This window comes from Crocuta crocuta, unplaced genomic scaffold (genome assembly GCF_008692635.1).
Source record: "Crocuta crocuta isolate KB4526 unplaced genomic scaffold, BGI_CrCroc_1.0 scaffold197, whole genome shotgun sequence".
In the NCBI taxonomy this organism is placed as follows: Eukaryota; Metazoa; Chordata; class Mammalia; order Carnivora; family Hyaenidae; genus Crocuta; species Crocuta crocuta.
In genome coordinates, this window is record NW_027532002.1 from 6623146 (window position 1) to 6642038 (window position 18893).

At 42.8% G+C, this 18893-nt stretch overlaps 1 protein-coding gene across 2 annotated transcripts in view; it reads left to right on the forward strand.

Moving 5' to 3' along the window:
- SCRN1 (secernin 1) overlaps positions 1-18893 on the forward strand; it is a 62660-nt gene that overhangs the window by 722 nt on the left and 43045 nt on the right. The window contains exon 2 of one of the 2 annotated variants that reach the window (XM_077775331.1): positions 11453-11541. The exons of the other annotated variant lie outside the window; for it this stretch is intronic. The gene's annotated coding sequence lies outside the window, so the exon portion shown is untranslated. The remainder of the gene's footprint in view (positions 1-11452; positions 11542-18893) is intronic. 2 annotated transcript variants of the gene reach the window in all.

The window sequence follows — 18893 nt, forward strand, 5'->3', positions numbered from 1 at the left end:
TTCTCCCCGAGCGTTGCAGCCGCGTCCGCCATCGCCGTCCCCTGTGCCTCGTCGCCAGCCCCAGTCCCTCCGAACCCGCGGGTAGCGCTCCCCCGGGCCGAATTCCGGCGGGTAGTGGCTGGGGCTGGCTGGAGTCTCGGGGGTGGGGGGTGGGAATGGGGGGAGAGATGGCCTCTGCCCGGGTGGTGGATGACTCGGGCTGGTAGGTTGAGGGGGTGCAGGAGAGGAACGCCCCACCCCGGGGCGCGGGCACTGCCGCCTAGTTCGAGCCCGTCTGCCCCTCTACACCCCAATCCCATCCTTTGCCCCAACCTCCGGGTGCTTTTCCTGTGTTTCCCTTTCTTGAGAGCCAAGTTGCTGCCCCGCTGGGTTCTGGCCCTGCCCCCGCCACCCCTCGGGCTGCTTCCAGGGTTCGCAGCTCGCTCGGTGGTGGAGTGGGCCTGGCACCTTCCCGGGAGGTAACGCACCTGCCACCCGGGTAGCGCGAACATGGCTGCCTGGTGGGGCCCGCTGTCCTTGACCTGGCTCTGCGCTCACGTCCACCCGGTTTGCGATCACGAATCAGGTCCAGGACATTGCCCTCCCCCGCCTTCCCATTAAGGGCAAACGCGCAGACTCTTGGTGTCTATGCGAGCTCCAGGACTTGACACCACTACCCCCCCCATCCCACCCCCCGCAAGCCGCACTCGGGAGGTTCTTGAGGGTGGGGGGTGTCAGGGTAGGTACGCTGTGGCGTCGGGACACTTATTGGTAGAAGGCATTCATGTATTTCTGCTACGATTATACACTGCAGTCCTCGGTTCGCTTGTCCGTCCTGAGCTGATTATTTGCCGACATGACTGGTGAGGTCTGAGACTACTGTGGTCTGCAAAGCAGGAGGGAGCTTGAACTTTACAGAATTGATGAGGACTCGGATTTAGGGGTTTAAAATGTCCATTAAATCCAAGTGCATCTAGGGAAGCTGTCATTTGCTGTGACTCAAAATTGACTTGGCAGGGTTCTGCCAAATAGCTCATGTGGGCTCTCTGGATTTGCTGTTGAATTCTGACTTGCAATCGTCTTGAATTACACTTGTGTCCAGCTTCCTGGGGTGTGTGTGCGCGCGCACGCCTACTGTGTTCCAAGCCTGACCAGAAGATGTCATGTGTTGCAGAGGAAACCTATGTTAATTCAAAATGGCAGCATGAAAAATCAGGCCAGGCGGAAGCTGTACAGACCACAGCTAACATCAGCTGCCCCCTGACTGAAGCCTTGGTGGGGAGATCTGCAGCAGGGAAGGCTCTCCTGGGTGTTGCTGTGGCTGGTCCTAAGCGATAGGAGTGATTCTTTGCAGCAGGCTAGATTTTAGCAGGCAGCAGGGTCCTGGGGAGGTGAGTGGGAAGTTTAGGGAGCTGTAATTATCTTCTGTAACTTATCAGAAGGTTGTGCAAAGACCTAATTAAGTGAGGTCTGAGACTAGTGTGGTCTGCAAAGCAGGAGGGAGCTTGAAATCTGTGATCTTGATCTGATTTTCTCCAGGCTCCACTAAGGACGATTTACGTGGCTGCTTATGTCTGTTTGATGCATAACTTCTGTTTGTTTTGTGCCTACAAGTGGCTCTTAAAAGAGATGAGTGTCTGTCTAGTGTAAACATCACCCAAGAGCAGTACATAACAAACGCCAGGTTCTTAGAGCAAGTTTCATGGGAAGTACTGATACAGCTCCATGAGCGAGCACCCAGGCACCAGAGAGTGATACATTCTTGAAAGGTGACTCATTGTAAGGTTTTTTGGGGTTTGTTTTTTTTTTTAAACAGCCTTTCTTTCTGGTTTCACTGCTGTGCTGTTAGCCATCTTCTCTTTTAGGAAGAAGGGGATGCATGAGGAGACAAGTGTCCCAGGGAAAACGGAATAGAGGACGATTAGTGCTAAGGTCAGGAATGGCGAGCTAGAAGCAGCCTGAGAGAGCACTCTGCCGTCACCCTCCCCCTTTTTACAGCCTGGGAGGCTGATTCCAGTAGGGTGATTGGGCTGTGTCCAAGGTCAGATAGCTGGCTGGCAACTGGCAGTGAGGATTGAAATCCAGGTCTCATAACTGCCCAGGTCAAGGTTCTACATGCCACCTTTTACAGCCTAGGGGAAAAGGGACAAGCCTGTCATTAGTAGGATGGCAAATGGAGCAATTTGAAAGCAAACTATGGCATGAATTTAAAAACCTGTGGGTATTTAAAATAAGCGACTACATCTTAGTTTCCCATAACTTCTCAAGCCGTGTGCACCTCATGTCCATGTTTTCCAGCGACTGGACTGCTTCTATATTTAAGCACCAAAAACATAATTTAGGCATATTCTTTAAGGTGAGAAATGCATTCTTTGATTCAAACATGAGTGACTTTGTTGGTGGAGAATCATTAGGTCAATTTCTTTTTTCTTTTTCTTTTTTTTTTTTTAAATTTATTTCTAGGAGAGAGAGAGAGAGAGACAGCGTGAGCAGGGGAGGGTCAGAGAGAGAGGGAGTCACAGACTCTGAAACAGGCTCCAGGCTCTGAGCTGGCAGTCAGCACAGAGCCCAACGCGGGGCTCGAACCCACAAACCGCGAGATCATGACCTAAGCGAAAGTCGGCCGCTTAACCGACTAAGCCACCCAGGCGCCCCCCATTAGGTCAATTTCTTGTTAAAAGACACCAAAATGGGATATGTAATAGCTTTCAAATATGTCTAATTTTAAGTAAAAGGTAAAGAGCAAGCCTTTTTAAAAATAATGTTGACACGGCACTGGTTACAGAGGGCTTTCTAGAATCTGAATTTGAATTCTCTTGGTCGTATAGTAGTAACCACGTTGGAAAGTGCGCATGGGTAAGTATTTGCACAGAGGTGGTGAGGATATGAAAAGCATTTCTTCTGGGCATTCTGTAACTTTAGCCCAAAGATCTGCAGAAGGAGAGGGGTGCATGGGTTGCAGGGAACGGGGAGTGGATGGTGAGTGGATAGGAGCTAGATATGGATGTAGAAGTGAAGACTGACGTCGATGATGCTGTGTATGCTGTTTAAAAAAGAACAACTTACATTAGAGCATGGATGCGAAGATTCATTCACGTACACTCCCCTGGTAGGTCAAAGATGTTTAAAATCAAGTGTTTCTCGGAAATACATAAACATGTGCAGTTTGTGTTTGTTGGAGAACAGTAAGCCAAAGTTATTCTATTTTATTTTTTAAGTTTATTTATTTATTTGGGGGGGAGGGGCAGAGAGAGAGGGAGCGAGAGAATCTCAAGGAGGCTCTGCGCCAACAGCAGGGAGCCAGATTCGGGGCTTGGACCCACAAACCCTGAGATCATGACCAGAGCCGAAACCAAGAGTCAAATGCTTTACCTACAAAGCCACACAGGCACCCCTGCCAAAGCTATTTTTAAAAAGTCACCCGTGATCTCTTTATCCAGCAATAATCAGTCTTTAGTAAAGTTTGGGGCCATTTTCACTGGAATGAGAGTCTAGGTCTGTGCTGTCCAATTCAATAACCACTAACCACTAGCTACCACGCACATGTGGCTGTTGAGCACTTGAAATGTAGCTGAGTCCAAACTGAGATGTGTGAACTACACACCAGGTTTCAAAATATATATGAAGAAAAGAATTTAAAATACCTCATTAATAATTTGTATATTGATTATATATTAAAGTAATATTTTAGATATATTCCAGAGGGACTCTGGAAACATCTTGCTAAATTTTTTAAAAGTGCAACTGAACTTGGAAGAGCCAAGAAATGTAAAAAAGTTATTGGAGGTGATATTCGATCTGTCCTTGGCTTTACCTCAGAGGTCGATTGGCCACAAGTGTCTAGCACTTTGCACCTGCCCTGTACCAAGGAGAAGATACATCCTTTTCCATCATTCTGTGTGTCTCTTCTACCCTCACTGGCAGTGAGGGGTCTTATATGGAACTCTCTTCTCAGCAACTCTTAGGGATGGTCACCGAGCTCTTGTTAGTGGAAGGGATGGCTAAGATCAAGTGATCCCATTCCCTTTGTGACAGGGGAGCCACCTGCCATCCAAGAAGGCAAGAGCAATGTAGGTGTCAGTCACACTCTCCTATGGAAGCTCCCCACACCATCAGCCCAGTCTGGGATGGTGGTGCGCTGAACTGGATGGATGGAAAGTCAGGTCACTCAGTCACGGTGGCTGGAGGGGCCTCCCAGCTTGAGCCTCACCTCGGGCAGAGAGAGGGAGCTCGTTCCGTTCTTCTGTTCTTCTTCTTTTTTTCTTTTTTAAAATTTTTTAAATGTTTTATTTATTTCTGAGAGAGAGACAGCGTGAGCTGGGGAGGGTCAGAGAGAGAGGGAGACACAGAATCCGAAGCAGGCTTCAGGCTCTGAGCTAACCGTCAGCACAGAGCTCGACGTGGGGCTCGAACCCATGAGCCGTGAGATCATGAACCGTAAGATCATGACCTGAGCCGAAGTTGGAGGCCCACACGACTGAGCCCCCCAGGCGCCCCTCGTTCTTCCGTTCTTAATAGTTATATGTTTAGCCTAAGTCTACCAGTGGTTAATATCCTTCCCTAAAGTGAGCGACCCATCCTTGAAAGCTCCCATAAGCATCTCCAGTCATCATTTTAATTTGGGTTGCTGCCCTTCTCTCTTGGTTGTATTCATGAGCCCCTCTTCTAGATGATAAAGATCTTGAAAACATTTTAGTTCCTTTTCCCTTGGGCTAAACACAGTGCACCTAGGTGGTTAGGGGCTCAAAATGCATGCTGGTAATTCATCTGACTTCTTAAAAATTCTAATTAAAATAAGGTAGTGATCAGAGGCTCTTTTGAATATTTTACTCCTCTCAAAGTAAAATCTTAGTGTATTTTTAAATTGCACTTAGAAGTGCCCTAGTGACCTGAAAGAATTAAATGAAATGTCTTGAAATGTCTTTGTTAAGCACTAAATTTTGAGAATTTTTTAAATAATGAAAAATCCAATAAAGTAATATGAGCTTGCTATAAATTTAAAATGACGTAACTAGATAAAGTAAAACTTAAAGCTTCTATCTCTGTGTCCCATCTTTATTTTCACTGCCAATTCTTAGATTAAAACAATTTATTATTTTTTTTGGAGAGAGTGGGAGAGGGGCGGGGGGAGGGGGGAGAATCTTAAGCAGGCTGCATGCTCAGCACAGAGCCTGATGCAGGGCTCCATCCCACAACCCTGGGATCAGGACCTGAGTTGAAATCAAGAGTCAGACTGAGCCACCCAGGCACCCCTGTTAGTTAGATATTAATCCATTAATCCTGGTCATTTCCTTCATTCTTTCATCTTTTCCTCCCTCCCTTCCTCCCTCCATTCCTTCCTTCTTTCCTTTCTCTCTCTCTCTCTCCCTCTTTTGCATATACTTGTATTTATGTAAATGTATGTGTATACATATGTATGTATATACATAGCAATGAATATATTCACATATATGAATACAGGATTCTTTTGATAATAAAATGGGATACATTCCCTAATGGTAAAACACAGCAAATGGCTCTAGCATTCATGCGTATTTACAAAGTAGTTNAAGTAATATGAGCTTGCTATAAATTTAAAATGACGTAACTAAAGTAAAACTTAAAGCTTCTATCTCTGTGTCCCATCTTTATTTTCACTGCCAATTCTTAGATTAAAACAATTTATTATTTTTTTTGGAGAGAGTGGGAGAGGGGCGGGGGGAGGGGGGAGAATCTTAAGCAGGCTGCATGCTCAGCACAGAGCCTGATGCAGGGCTCCATCCCACAACCCTGGGATCAGGACCTGAGTTGAAATCAAGAGTCAGACTGAGCCACCCAGGCACCCCTGTTAGTTAGATATTAATCCATTAATCCTGGTCATTTCCTTCATTCTTTCATCTTTTCCTCCCTCCCTTCCTCCCTCCATTCCTTCCTTCTTTCCTTTCTCTCTCTCTCTCTCCCTCTTTTGCATATACTTGTATTTATGTAAATGTATGTGTATACATATGTATGTATATACATAGCAATGAATATATTCACATATATGAATACAGGATTCTTTTGATAATAAAATGGGATACATTCCCTAATGGTAAAACACAGCAAATGGCTCTAGCATTCATGCGTATTTACAAAGTAGTTTTAATTTTTTTTAAATCGTTCTTTTTATTTTTGAGAGAGTGAGAGAGAGAGAGCACAAGCAGGGGAGAAGCAAAGAGAGAGGGAGACAGAATCCCAAGCAATCTCTGTGCTGTCAGTGCAGAGCTCCATGTGGTGCTCGAACTCATGAACCATAAGATCATGACTGGAGCCAAAAGCAAGAATTGGACTCTTAACCAACTAAGCCACCCAGGCGCCCCTACAAAGTAGTTTTTTTTTTTTTAATGTTTTATTTATTTCTAGGACAGAGAGAGAGAGACAGCGTGAGCAGGGGAGGGTCAGAGAGAGAGGGAGTCATAGACTGAAACAGGCTCCAGGCTCTGAGCTGGCAGTCAGCACAGAGCCCGACACGGGGCTCAAACCCACGAACCGCGAGATCATGACCTAAGCGAAAGTCGGACGCTTAACCGACTAAGCCACCCAGGCGCCCCAACAAAGTAGTTTTTAAATCAAATTTTGCTAGACCTAATAAAGTAATTCTCTGGTTACTAGTAAGATTTAAATCTTACTACTTTATTTCTTCTGTAGGAAATGGATATTCAGCTAATTTTTTTTTTACAGGGACAGAGTGTAAATCACCATTTTAAGAATGATTGAGAAGAGTTTTTAAATCCCAGTTTGCAGAGTTAACAGGTACATATCAAATCACGTTAATGGGAAGAGATCAGAAGAGATAATGCATTCTTTAGATGAGAGAAGAAAAGAGATGGTGGGTATAGGAAGGTCATAATTCAAAGCAGCCTTGCCAAATTAGTGGACACAATGGCAGCAATGTTAGAAATGAGAACAGTAGGAAATGAAAGAATCCTAGATGCCGCTGGCTTAGTAGCTTCTAGATCTTTCCCACGGAGAATGCTTTTTGGCAGTTCACCACATACCTGCCTATCTCAAACACATTCTTCTTCCTTTATCTCTGTTATCGTTATGTTTCAAGAACACTGTTCTTTAAGAACAAGTTAAAGGAGCAAACCTTGAGTGTTTCTCTATTCTAGACAGCCTGCATATATTATCCGTTTAATCCTCATACCAGCTTATGGTAGATATCATGGCTACATTTCATACATCAAGAACTTTATGGACAAGAACTCCATTTTTAAGTGGAAGAACTGTACCTGGTATTGGGACCTGTCTGATCCTTTCTTAAAAAGCTATAATGTAACCTCTTAGAGAGATTATCCTAATGCACAGTCTCACCTATATTATTAATGTGATACAAGTCATTTTCTTTATGTTATTATGCAAGGTGGAAAACATCTTCCTTACCATGAACTCGATCTGACTATATTTTTCTAATTTGGCTAGCTTGAATGGAAAATTAATCTTTCTTGTGCTGTTTATCTACTCTTTATTGCTATTTAAAAAAACTGTTGTATCCATGAGAAACTGATGCCATTCAACTAATCTCTCTTCTTTCCTTCACTCTAAAATTCCTAAACAGATACTTCTTTTTTCTAGCTCAAATTTTCACTTTCTATCCAAGGCAGAAGAGTCATGATAGTCACCAATCTTGCAGCCTGAGTTTTAAGTGGTACCATATATTTTTTAATTTTTTAATTTTTAATTTTTGGGGGGTGAGGGAATGTTTATTAATTTTTGAGGGGGGGAGAGAGTGAGAGAGAGAGACAGAGAGAGAGAGAAAGCCCACATGAGTGGGGGAGGGGCAGAGAGAGAGGGAGACACAGAATCCGAAGCAGGCCCCAGGTTTGGAGCTGTCAGCACAGAGCCCAACACGGGGCTCAAACCCATGAACAGTGAGATCATGACCTGAGCTGAAGTCGGATGCCCAACCAACTGAGCCACCCAGGAGCCCCTGTACCATATTTTAAATGCACCAGAGTGTTGGACAGATCACTGGGTGCGGTGCAGTTTTTGCAAATGGTCCTTGAATTCATGTGTGTCCCAACCTTGAAGGTACACAGATTAAATAATGAGCCATATATATCTGCACTACTGTTTTTCATATACATAAGGATTCTGATGCCATTTAGTACATACAAATCCATTGGAAGTGTTACTAAATTCACAACATATATTCACTATGTATTTCCCAGCCAACTACAATGACTGTTATGTGGGGGTTTCCATGAATATTTCTTGGAATATTTCTTGGAATATTTAAAAGTTGGAAAACATCATACTAGAATATTTTGTATTATAGAGAAATTCTGTTAGTGATTTGAAGAATAATTTTGTCAAGTGACCATTTTACCACCTAACTTATCTTAGGAATAAATGCAGGTCTTGATGCACAATGTTCTATTTGACTATGGCTGGAAAGCTCTGCATTTCCTTAGTTATTAGTTGGTCACGTGAATCATTACATTAGACATTTTGCATTATTTATATTTCTCATTGTGACCATATATTGCAAATGAAGCAGAATCCGATGTGGCCCAAAGTTAAAATGAGTTCATTTGCTGTGACTGAGCTATAGAGTTCTCCCTAATTCCTTGGCCTCTGCCCTATTGTAAAATCCTATTTATTAGCTACAATGAGTTAGGATAATAGATTATTTTGATTGTAACTCTCCTTTTTATTTTTTAAAAAAAATACTTTCTTTACAAATTCTATACTTTTACATGGGAAATTTGAAAATGCCTGAATATATAGAGGTTAAGAAACTGTGATTCTTGGGGCACCTGGGTGGCTCAATCAGGTAAGCATCTGACGTTGCTCAGCTCGTGATCTCACAGTTTGTGAGTTCAAGTCCCGCATCAAGCTCTCTGCTGTCAGCAAGGGGCCCGTTTCGGATCCTTTGCCTCCTTTCTACCCTTCCCCAGCTCACGCTCTGTCTCTTTCAAAAATAAATAAATGAACATTAAAAGGAAAGGAATTAATGATTCTACAACCCAGAGATATGACTCCTCTTAAAATTTTTGTTACATTTCCCTATGAAATTCTTACATTATCTGTCTAGATAATATCCATAACTTGAATGATGCCATATGTAATTTGTGTGACCTCTTTTCTTTCACCAGCTTGATTCTGTGTATTTATATATTTTCCATGATATGGACACATAGCCATTTACATGTCCTACATCTGTTTTGTTTTGTTTTTTTGATTCTTAGGATCATCTAAGTGGCTGTATTTTGAGGGAAGGGAATGCAGCCGCAGTGCAGTGGTCCATTAAATTATTAGGGGTTATGATGAAGTTGAAAAGTCATTAAGTACCTGAAAATTCAGTTCTACAGTTTTTAAATAGACACTCTTTTCATTTCTTCTAGCTAATCGCCTTTATTGCAGTATTTTTGGAATGGGTAACAAGTAGGTGTGTGATCATCTCATTTGGAAAAAATCATCCAGGAGGTATTTTCTTAGCCATCTTACTGACTTGGAAATATTCAGTTAATTGAAATGACATTTAACTCTTCTTTTTTTCTGGCCCAAATTCTCACTTTCTAGCCAAGGCAGAGGAGTCATGATAGTTGCCAATCTTGCATCTGTGGTAAATGAAGAACACTTTTTTTAAAGGCATTTTCATTTTTAAATTAAAAAAATTTATTTAAGTATTTTATTTTGAGGATGGGGGGAAGGAGCAGAGAGAGAAAGAGACAGAATCCCACACAGGTTCCCCACCTACAGGCTCTACAACCCTGGGATCATGACCTGAGTAGAAATCAAGAGTCAGACACTTAATTGGCTGAGCCACTCAGGCGTCCCTAGAGGCATTTTTAAAGAGTTGGATGAAACTTTACTTCTTTAAAGTAGTAAAAATTGCAGGGGCGCCTGGGTGGCTCAGTTAGTTGAGTGTCCAACTTCAGCTCAGGTCATGATCTCATGGTTTTTGAGTTTGAGCCCCGTGTTGGGCTCTGTGCTGACAGCTTAGAGCTTGGAGCCCGCTTTGGATTCTCTGTCTCCCTCTCTCTCTGCCCCTTCCTGTTCACGCTATCAAAAATAAAAAAAAAAAAACATTTAAAATTGAAGTAGTAAAAATCGCAAAAACATTGAAATGCCAATTAACAATCCAAATCTTTCTGATGATCATGTATTCCAATTTCTTCATTTTGTTGTTTGCTTTTTAACATTTATTTTTGAGAGACAGAGAGCCAAATGGGAGAGGGGAAGAGAGAGAGAGAGACAGACAGACAGACAGACATAGGATCTGTAAAAGGCTCCAGGATCTGAGCTGTCAGCACAGAGCCTGGTGCAGCCTCAAACCCATAAACCGTGAGATCATGACCCGAGCTGAAGTCGGACGCTTAACCGACTGAGCCACCCAGGCGCCCCTGATTTCTCCATTGTAAAATTAGAGACCAAGAAAACATAGCCTCCGTACCTGTGTCTGTCGTACTCGGGAAGAGAAAATCCTGCTCCCCCAGGTTAACCAGGGATGGGTTTCACCTGCTTTCATCAGAGGGTGTGGCTGCCAACGCTGTGGCTGAATTCAGCAACATTCCATTAAAATTAAATGATTTCCTTAAAAATAAAATGGAGAAGCAAGAAGGCAGAAAGTTGATGGCCTTTGATGCTGGTGGATGCCTTCAGAGGGCTTACTGTGTAGGCTGCAAGTTTCCATGGTCAAACAAAGAACCAGGCAGAAAAATGAAGCATACTTTTGAGGAGCGTAGAGGTTACATCCCCTGTACCAGTGGGCACTGCACACCAGTTCTGAACTGGCTGCCTGAGAACCACTGGGGCATTTGTTAGAAATATACTTTCTATGATCTCAGCATAGATCCACTGAACAGAATTTACAAGGAGGGGGGTGTCTAGGAATCTGCCATTTTAACAGACTCCCCAGATGATTTTGATGTGTGGTTAAATATGAATACCATGGATTGAACCACAGCCTGGGAGCCCCTTGGCAAAATTAGGTTTTCCTGCTCTCTTTCTCTCATTAAAGATGAAATATAGATATGTTCCTTCCCCTTCATTGATTCAACAGACATTTATTGACGTCTTATGTGCCAGTCTGTATGCTAGGGACCAGGGAAATAAGGGCTTATGTAAGAGTCCTTGCCTTCATGGGACTTAACAGTCTGACGGGTATTTTGAAATGAAGGAGAGAAATAAAGCAAGGTAGTGAGATCCAGGGGCTCACCTTTTCCCCCCATTGCGCTAATATAACAAGCCAAACTAAGATCTCTCCCCATCCCCCTGATCCAATAATCCTTCCTCAAAGAATTATCTGAGCCTAAAATAAGTTACGAGTAATAACTCCAAGAAAACATCCTCTGTATTACATCAGTCCAGTACTATTTCTAACCTTAAAATAATCTTAAGCATCTTATCATGTGTTTTCCTTTAACAAGTTATGTATTATATGGGTGGCTGAGTCAGTTAAGTGTCTTACTCTTGATTTCAGCTCAGATCATGATCTCATGGTTTGCAGGTTCAAGCCCCAAGTCCGGCCATGCGCTGACAGTGCAGAACAGGCTTGGAATTCTGTCTCCTTCTCTGCCTGCCCCTCCCCCGGTCATAGTAAGTCACTGTACCCATCATTCCGCTTCAGCCATTTTTATTATATAGCCAACCTTGTGTCATCTGAATGTTCACCCTTCCTTCCCATCCTGGATTACTTTCATCATATCATTTCTCAGGAAAATACTTCAGATGGTATCTCTAAAATATATGGGCTCTTTTTTTAGACATAACCACAGTTTTCTAATATCTAAAACATGAATTCATTAATAACATCAAACATCCAGTCAGTGTTCACATTTCCCCCGATTGTCTTATAAAGGTTTTGAATCATTTATTTAAATCAGGATCCAAATAAATCCTAGTCAGTGCAGTTGACTGATTTATCTTTTAAGTTACTTTGCTCTTAATCATTTTTTCCTTGCAGTTTTTATTGTTGTTATTGAAGAAGTCAGATTTGTCCTGTAATTTCTCACAGTCTAGACTTTCCTCATTGCATTACTATGATGTTATTTGCATTCTCTGTAAACTGATGGTTAGGTCTGGAGGCTCTATCATTCTAGTTTGATTATTTTTTTAAATAAGTTTATTTACTTTGAGGGAGAAGGAGCTGGGGAGGAGCAGAGAGAGAGAGAGAGAGAGAGACAGACAGACAGAATCCCAAGTAGGCTCCACATTGCCAGCATTGATTTGGGGCTCAAACTCATCAACCGTGAGATCATGATCTGAGCCAAAATCTAGAGCTGGACGCCTAACTGACTGAGCCACCCAGAGCCCCCTGGTTTAATTCTTTAAGCACATTTCAGTTATACCTTGGAACACGTGTCTGATGTGCCAGACAGGGTGAAGGAGCCAGAGTAGGGATTGGTGTAATGGCGGCCATCACCATCACCAGTGAGTAAGAAGGAGGGAAGTAACCATTTATTTGTAAAGAAAAGTAAACTGTACAGCCACAGGACCTAGTGCCTTCCATCTGCTTGCACATACACTGGAGTGCTGTGTTGTGTAAGGGGGATTAGTCCCATTTTCATATGTGGAAACTCTGGTTCAGAGAGTTCACAACCTGCCTGTTTCTTACATTTGGTGGGTGCAGCCAGGATATAAACAAGGGCCTGTTTGTCTTAAAGTGTATCATTCTCTTGCCTCTGTACACGGGGAGTTGTGGGGCCAACTGTAAATGAGGACAACTGACCTGACAATGAAAAAAGAAAGAACAAGAAAAGCAATAGCCCATGGGTGATGCTAGGTGGCAATTTCATTGGCCTCAGTGTCGGGGAGTGGAGGGCATAGCGGAGAGGAGCCCCCCCTCAGTCTGGATGCCGTGCAAGAATGTGTGCCCAGTGTTGGCAGATCTTTGTTGAGATTTCAGAAGTCAAATATCTGAGTTTCTATGAAAAATCTCTAGAATCAAAAACGTTTTTTTTTTGTTTTTTTTGTTTGTTTTTTGTTTTTGTTTTTGTTTTTGTTGAGAGAGAGAGGGCAAGAGTGAGCCGAGAGAGAGAAAGAGAGAGAGAGAGAGGAAGGGAGAATTCCACGCAGGCTCCTCACTGTAAGCACAGAGCCTGACTCGGGACTCCAGCTCACCAACCGCAAGATCACGATCTGAGCCAAAGTTGGAGGCTTAATCGATTGAGCCACCCAGGTGCCCCTAGAATTAAAAATGTTAGCTGCTGATTCAGATTAAAAAAAAAAAAAAGCAAACCCACTGTCTGGGACAGCACCCTGGGCCAAACCAAACGTGCAGCCTGTCGCCCCCTGTCCCTCCTCATGCTGCTCTAAGTATGAACGGTCACAGGGAAGGGTTGCCCTTGAAATTAAAGAAAGGGGATACTAAGTAGCTCTTGAAAGGCATCAGGTGACAAGGAGGCAAATCTCCAAAAGATGAAAGAACATTTAGATTCTTCAAGGAAAAAGCCAGTTTCTGATGTCCGTTAATAAAGGAACAGCCTTCCTCATGGATCTTTTCTCATCCTCATGAGGATCGAGTCCTTACGGTGACCCACGTGGTGTTCTGAGCACTTTGTAATATTTGCAGGTGTCTGCTCATTTCACCCCTCCCCAGCCATAACCCTGTCATTGTCCATCAGAGAAAGGTGACACGGGCCTGAGATTCAAACCGAGGTTGACCCGAAGCCTGCTTACTTACTTAATACTCTATATGATCTTTCTTCTGTTAAATAGTTCCTCATTCAAGGCATGGAGTATTAGAAACTGGAATTCCTGGCTCTGGACTCCCGAAGCCTGTGCTCTACTATCTTGAGCTTTCAACAAAAACAATTCTTAGGATCTTTCTTTCAGGAGAGGCTTAATAAGCCTTTCATCAGTTTCGGTTAGCATTTACATCCAATGTCTAGCTAGATAATTCCTTTCCAGAACACCTCATTATTCTTTGCCATTCTGGCAGCAGATACACAGCAGAAAAATCAATTTGTAAGTGATTAGGGTTTGTCCTGTTTTCAGTTCAGCAAGAACGTCAATACTTTATTTATTTATTTTTTTAATGTTTTTTTTTNTTTTTAAAAAACCATAAAAAAATAAAAAATAATAAAAATATGCCTTTATCAAGGAATAAAATAATATCATAAAATAATGTCTTCTTGGCTTTTCTGGAAGCCGGTAATCCACAGACACCACATTTAAGTTTACCCCAGCTGCTTGGTAAAGCTGTGAGCTTGGAGAGTAAGGAAACCTTGCCGGGCATTTGGGTTTCATTTCTGTGTGCAAGCAAAGGCGCTTTGTCGCAGTTACTTATGAGACAGTTAATAAGCTTCTAGCTTACAGAGGTGGTCATTTTCTTCCTCTCATGCAATTTCAGGCTTTCTTATTACTGGGTAAGGTGACTGATGAGGGACACTCAGGGGCTTCCTTGAGATAAAAGGGCAGGGCAGTCTGGCGGTCAGGCAAAGAAAATCCCTACCCGGGTGCAGAGCATTCATGCCCTTCCGTAACAACTGCCCGAACTTGGGGACAAAGACCTCTTCTCACTTGCAGCTTCCTCCCCCCTCGTCTAGACATTCTGTAAGTCGTCTCCTAGTTACAGGGGTGCGGCGCGCCAGCCCTGCACGCCTGTACCCAGCCTGCGGGCACCAGCCAGAGGGTGAAGGCGCAGATCCCGTGCAGCGAACTCCAGGGATGCTCCCATACCTTGTTCCCACGCGCAAGTCAGGACCCCCGGAAGAAGTTTGATAAGGGTTACAAGGGTGGTTAGACATTGAGCTCTGGGGCACTTCACCACGGCTGACAGTAGCAATCTGCGAAGCTGGGCAGTTGCAGTACTGTGGCCTCTGGCCACATATGGCTCTTTAATTAAAAATTTGTTTAAATTGTGGTAAAAGACACATAGCATAAATTTATCTTAACTGCTTTTCAAGTGCACAGTGCAGTCGTGTTAAGGATATTCACATTGTCATGCAGCCAATCTCCGGGAATTTTTTGTTCTTGCGAGGCTGAAACTCTATACCCATTAAACAACAGTTCCCAATTCCCCCCTCCCCCAGCCCCTGGTAACTACTTTCTGCTTTCTGTCTCTATGAATTCGACTACTCCGGGGCCTCATATAAGTGAGATTATATAGTGTTTGTTGTGTGTGTGTGTGTGTGTGTGTGTGTGTGTGAGATCAGCTTATTTCACGTAGGGTAATGTTGGCTATTTCATTTTAAGGTAATTAAAAATTCAGCTCCTGACTTGCACTGGCCATATTTCAAGTACTCAGTAGCCCCATCTGACCAGTGGCCACTCTATTGAACAGCACAAATACAGAACGTTTCCATTATCGCAGAAATTTCTACTGGACAGGGCTCGTCTAAAGGAAGACGAGTGGCTTACACAGAGAAGTGGCTGGAGGGTGGAGGGGCTTGGAGAAGTGCTAGCTATTTTTTTCTTACCATTCCAGCTGGTGAATAATCTGACTCCTTTCCTCCACTGCAGAAACAATACCAGCTTCCTTCTGTTTTAATAATTGCAGCTTGTACTCTTATCCCAGCCTCCAGTCTTCTTGTAGCATAGGACATGAAAAATAATCCAGTTTGAGAAAATATGCGGTATGGACCACAGATAAATGTACTTTAAAATATTCTTAGCAAGTACATCTAGGAAAATGCCTGTCGGTTTAACTATCCATGGGAGTTAAATTGGAGTGTTTCATTAATTGGAACTATTAGTCTATCGCTTACTTGGCAAGAATCCTAATTGGTATTTACCACAAAGAAGCCTTATTCAGCAGACCTGCCCTTTAAGCCTGTTGATTTTAAAGATTTTTGCTTGAGACCCACAGTAAGAGAGAGAAATGTTCTGTTTCCACCCAGCATATGCACCCACTTATATGTTTACATGTATATACCTGAACGTAAAGTTAAAGGTTCTTATAACGACAGTTACCCTTGTTAAGTGTGATGCATACATTCTTTTATAAAAAATGTCTGTTTAAAAAAAAAAAACCACTGATCCTATCCACTGAGTCGATTTCGTAACCCTCAAAAGGGCCACAACCCGCAGTTTGGAAAAGACGACTTTAGCTACAGCTAGGTTCCATTTCAGGCCCGGAGTGAATGGTGCTCCCCATCTCTCATGGGGATGATGCAGAAAATGGCTTCAGAATTGCATCTCAGGGGGCGCCTGGGTGGCTCAGCCGGTTGAGTGTCCGACATCAGTTCAGGTCATGATCTCACAGTTCGTGAGTTCAAGCCCTGCATTGGGCTCGCGAGTCCACTTAGGATCCTCTGTCCCCCCGCCCCCTTCCGGTCCTCTCCCGCTCATAGTCTCTCTCCCCCAAATGAATAAACATTTATTAAAAAAAAAAAGAATCGCATCTCAAAACAAGCAAGATTTTTTTTAAAAAGCCATGAATCAGGCTTTACTTCTGCATAACCTCTGTCCACTCATTTAATGCTGGTTTAAGTAGACAGTAGTTATGATAAAAAAATCTATTATCAAATGGTTATGCCATTTTTGAAAGCCAAATATAAACAAATGAACACCTTTTCATGCAGTAAATTTCTATATTGGCATGTGCTATTGGGAATTCGTTGAATTTTAGTTTTCTTTGTGAAGGAGAACGTCACATCATAATACTATATAAAGTTATTGAGGGAAAAGGCAAAAAAAAAACCCCTTAGTTTCTGGTGTCATGCATGAAAAACTGAATAGTTTATAAAAATCTTGTAAACAGAGATGTCAAAATGCATGTTTTACCCAGTATACAGATGAGTTAACTTGTCAGATTATTTTTTTCTTCTGTAGTATAACTAGCTGGTATGTTAACTAGTGTTTTTGACAGATAATAGGGACAAAATGGAGTTTCCTTGAGTCACTTCCAGAGGCATTTCATCTCAGGGTCGGCAGAGAATTGGCTTTCTGAAGGGCCCATCATTCTTTTGGCCTCGACACAGGGGACAACGCCACGAGAGCTCTGCCCGCTATTTGGGTGAATAATAGTAATGAGAGTGTGTGTGCTCCTTGAGGAGCCCTGAATTAGGCAGGCTGTAGAAAAAAGTAAAAGAAAGTATCAGAGAATAATTAGGATAACGCTGAGTAAAGGATATCACCCTTAGGAGATGGGGAACGGGAAGAACGGGTGAAGGGGGTCAAAGGCACGAACTTCCAGTTATAAAATAGATAACTCCTGGGGTTATAAGGAGCGTCACAGCAACTATAGTTAATTATATATATTGTCATATAGTGTTGCGTACTTGAAACTTGCTAAGAGAGTAGATCTTAAAAGTTCTCATCACAAGCAGCAAAATTCTATGCGTGGTGACAACGTCCCCTAGAGATATCATGGTGATCATTTTACGATGTATCCACATATTGAATCAGTATGCTATACACCTGAAGCTAATGTAACAGTGTCAGTTATACTTCAATGCAAACTGTTATCCTGGGGCGCCTGGGTGGCTTACTTGGTTGAGCTCTGACTTTTGCTGAGGTCATGATCTCATGGTTCTTGAGTTTGAGCCCCTCATCAGACTTGCTGCTTCTGATCCTCTGTCCCACTGCCCTTCTCCCACTTGCATGCTTTTCCCCCCCAAAAATAAATAATAAACATTTTTTAAATGTCATCCTGACAATAACTGATAAGAATTTGCCAGTCTTGAAATTTTAGATGTGACAGGACACAGAAGTAGAGACAAAGTATTTTCTTTAAAATAAAATTCTAAAGTCGGTACTGTCCCTTGGGTTTATTTTTTTGAAAACTCATTTTTGTATGTATATAAGTACAAATACTTGTAGGAAAATTAGAAATTGAGGGAAAATATGAAAAAATTAGAAAGAATTCCTTGGCCAGTCTCCCATGGTTAACATTTTGGGCACATTTCCTTTTAGTCTTTTTTATGCATAATTTTATATAATTAAGATAATTTATTTTGGATGACCCTCCCCAGCCATCTCTTCACGCAGTTAAAAATTCTTCGAGGAGCCTGGGTGGCTTAGTTGGTTAAGCGTCGACTTCAGCTCAGGTCAAGATCTCACAGTCGGTGAGTTCAAGCCCCACATTGAACTCTGTGCTGACAGCTCGGAGCCTGGAGTCTGCTTCAGATTCTGCACCTCCCTGTGTCTCTGATCCTCCCCCACTTGTGCTCTCTCTCTCAAAAATAAATGAACGTTGACTTTTTTTTAATTCTTCACAAACGTTTTTATTTATTTATTTTTAAAACTTACATCCAAGTCAGTTAGCGTATAGTGCAACGATGATTTCAGTTTTCACAGACATTTGTAATGGCATTGATGTAGCATCAGGTTTGCAGCTATTACTCCGATGCCAGACACTTAAGGTTTAGTTTTACCCCTGTGTAAGTACTGCTGTGTTGAACAGTTTTGTGCATACATCTTGTCCGTGTTCCTGATCCTTCCTTAGGGCGAATATATGGAAATGGAATTACTTGTCAACCCCTTCATTTACATCTAAAGAGTTCTTTCTGTCACGGCCAACTCCTTTGAAAAACTGCCTACGTGCGTTGGCTCTACCCTCTACCTGAAACGTGGCTTAAAGGCCCCCCGTGGGAGAGATAGCCATGTCTATCACAGCATAGACACTAAAATCCTTGCCGTGGGCTTCCAGGCTTAACATGGACCAGCCTGTCTACCTGCTTCTCCAGCATCTTCCTCATTCTCTCTGGTCTCAGCTCTGGCTTTTCGATTTATTGGCTCCTTGCCCTCTCTCGAGTCACAGGACCTCCAAAGCTGCTTATCATGTATCTGAAAGTCTCCCTTCCCCAGCCATGTCTTCTTTGTGGAGGAGGAGGTGAGCTGTCTGCTTAGGGGAGGTAGTTGGAGGTTTGAAAAAAAGTGAAAGTCTCAAAAGTTCAGTTAGGACATAAAGAGTGGGATTGATCAGAGAAGTACCCAAAAGACTTCTAGGCAACAACGGGGAGCACACTCATGGTGTGGTCAGAGTTAGGGATATGAGACTCACA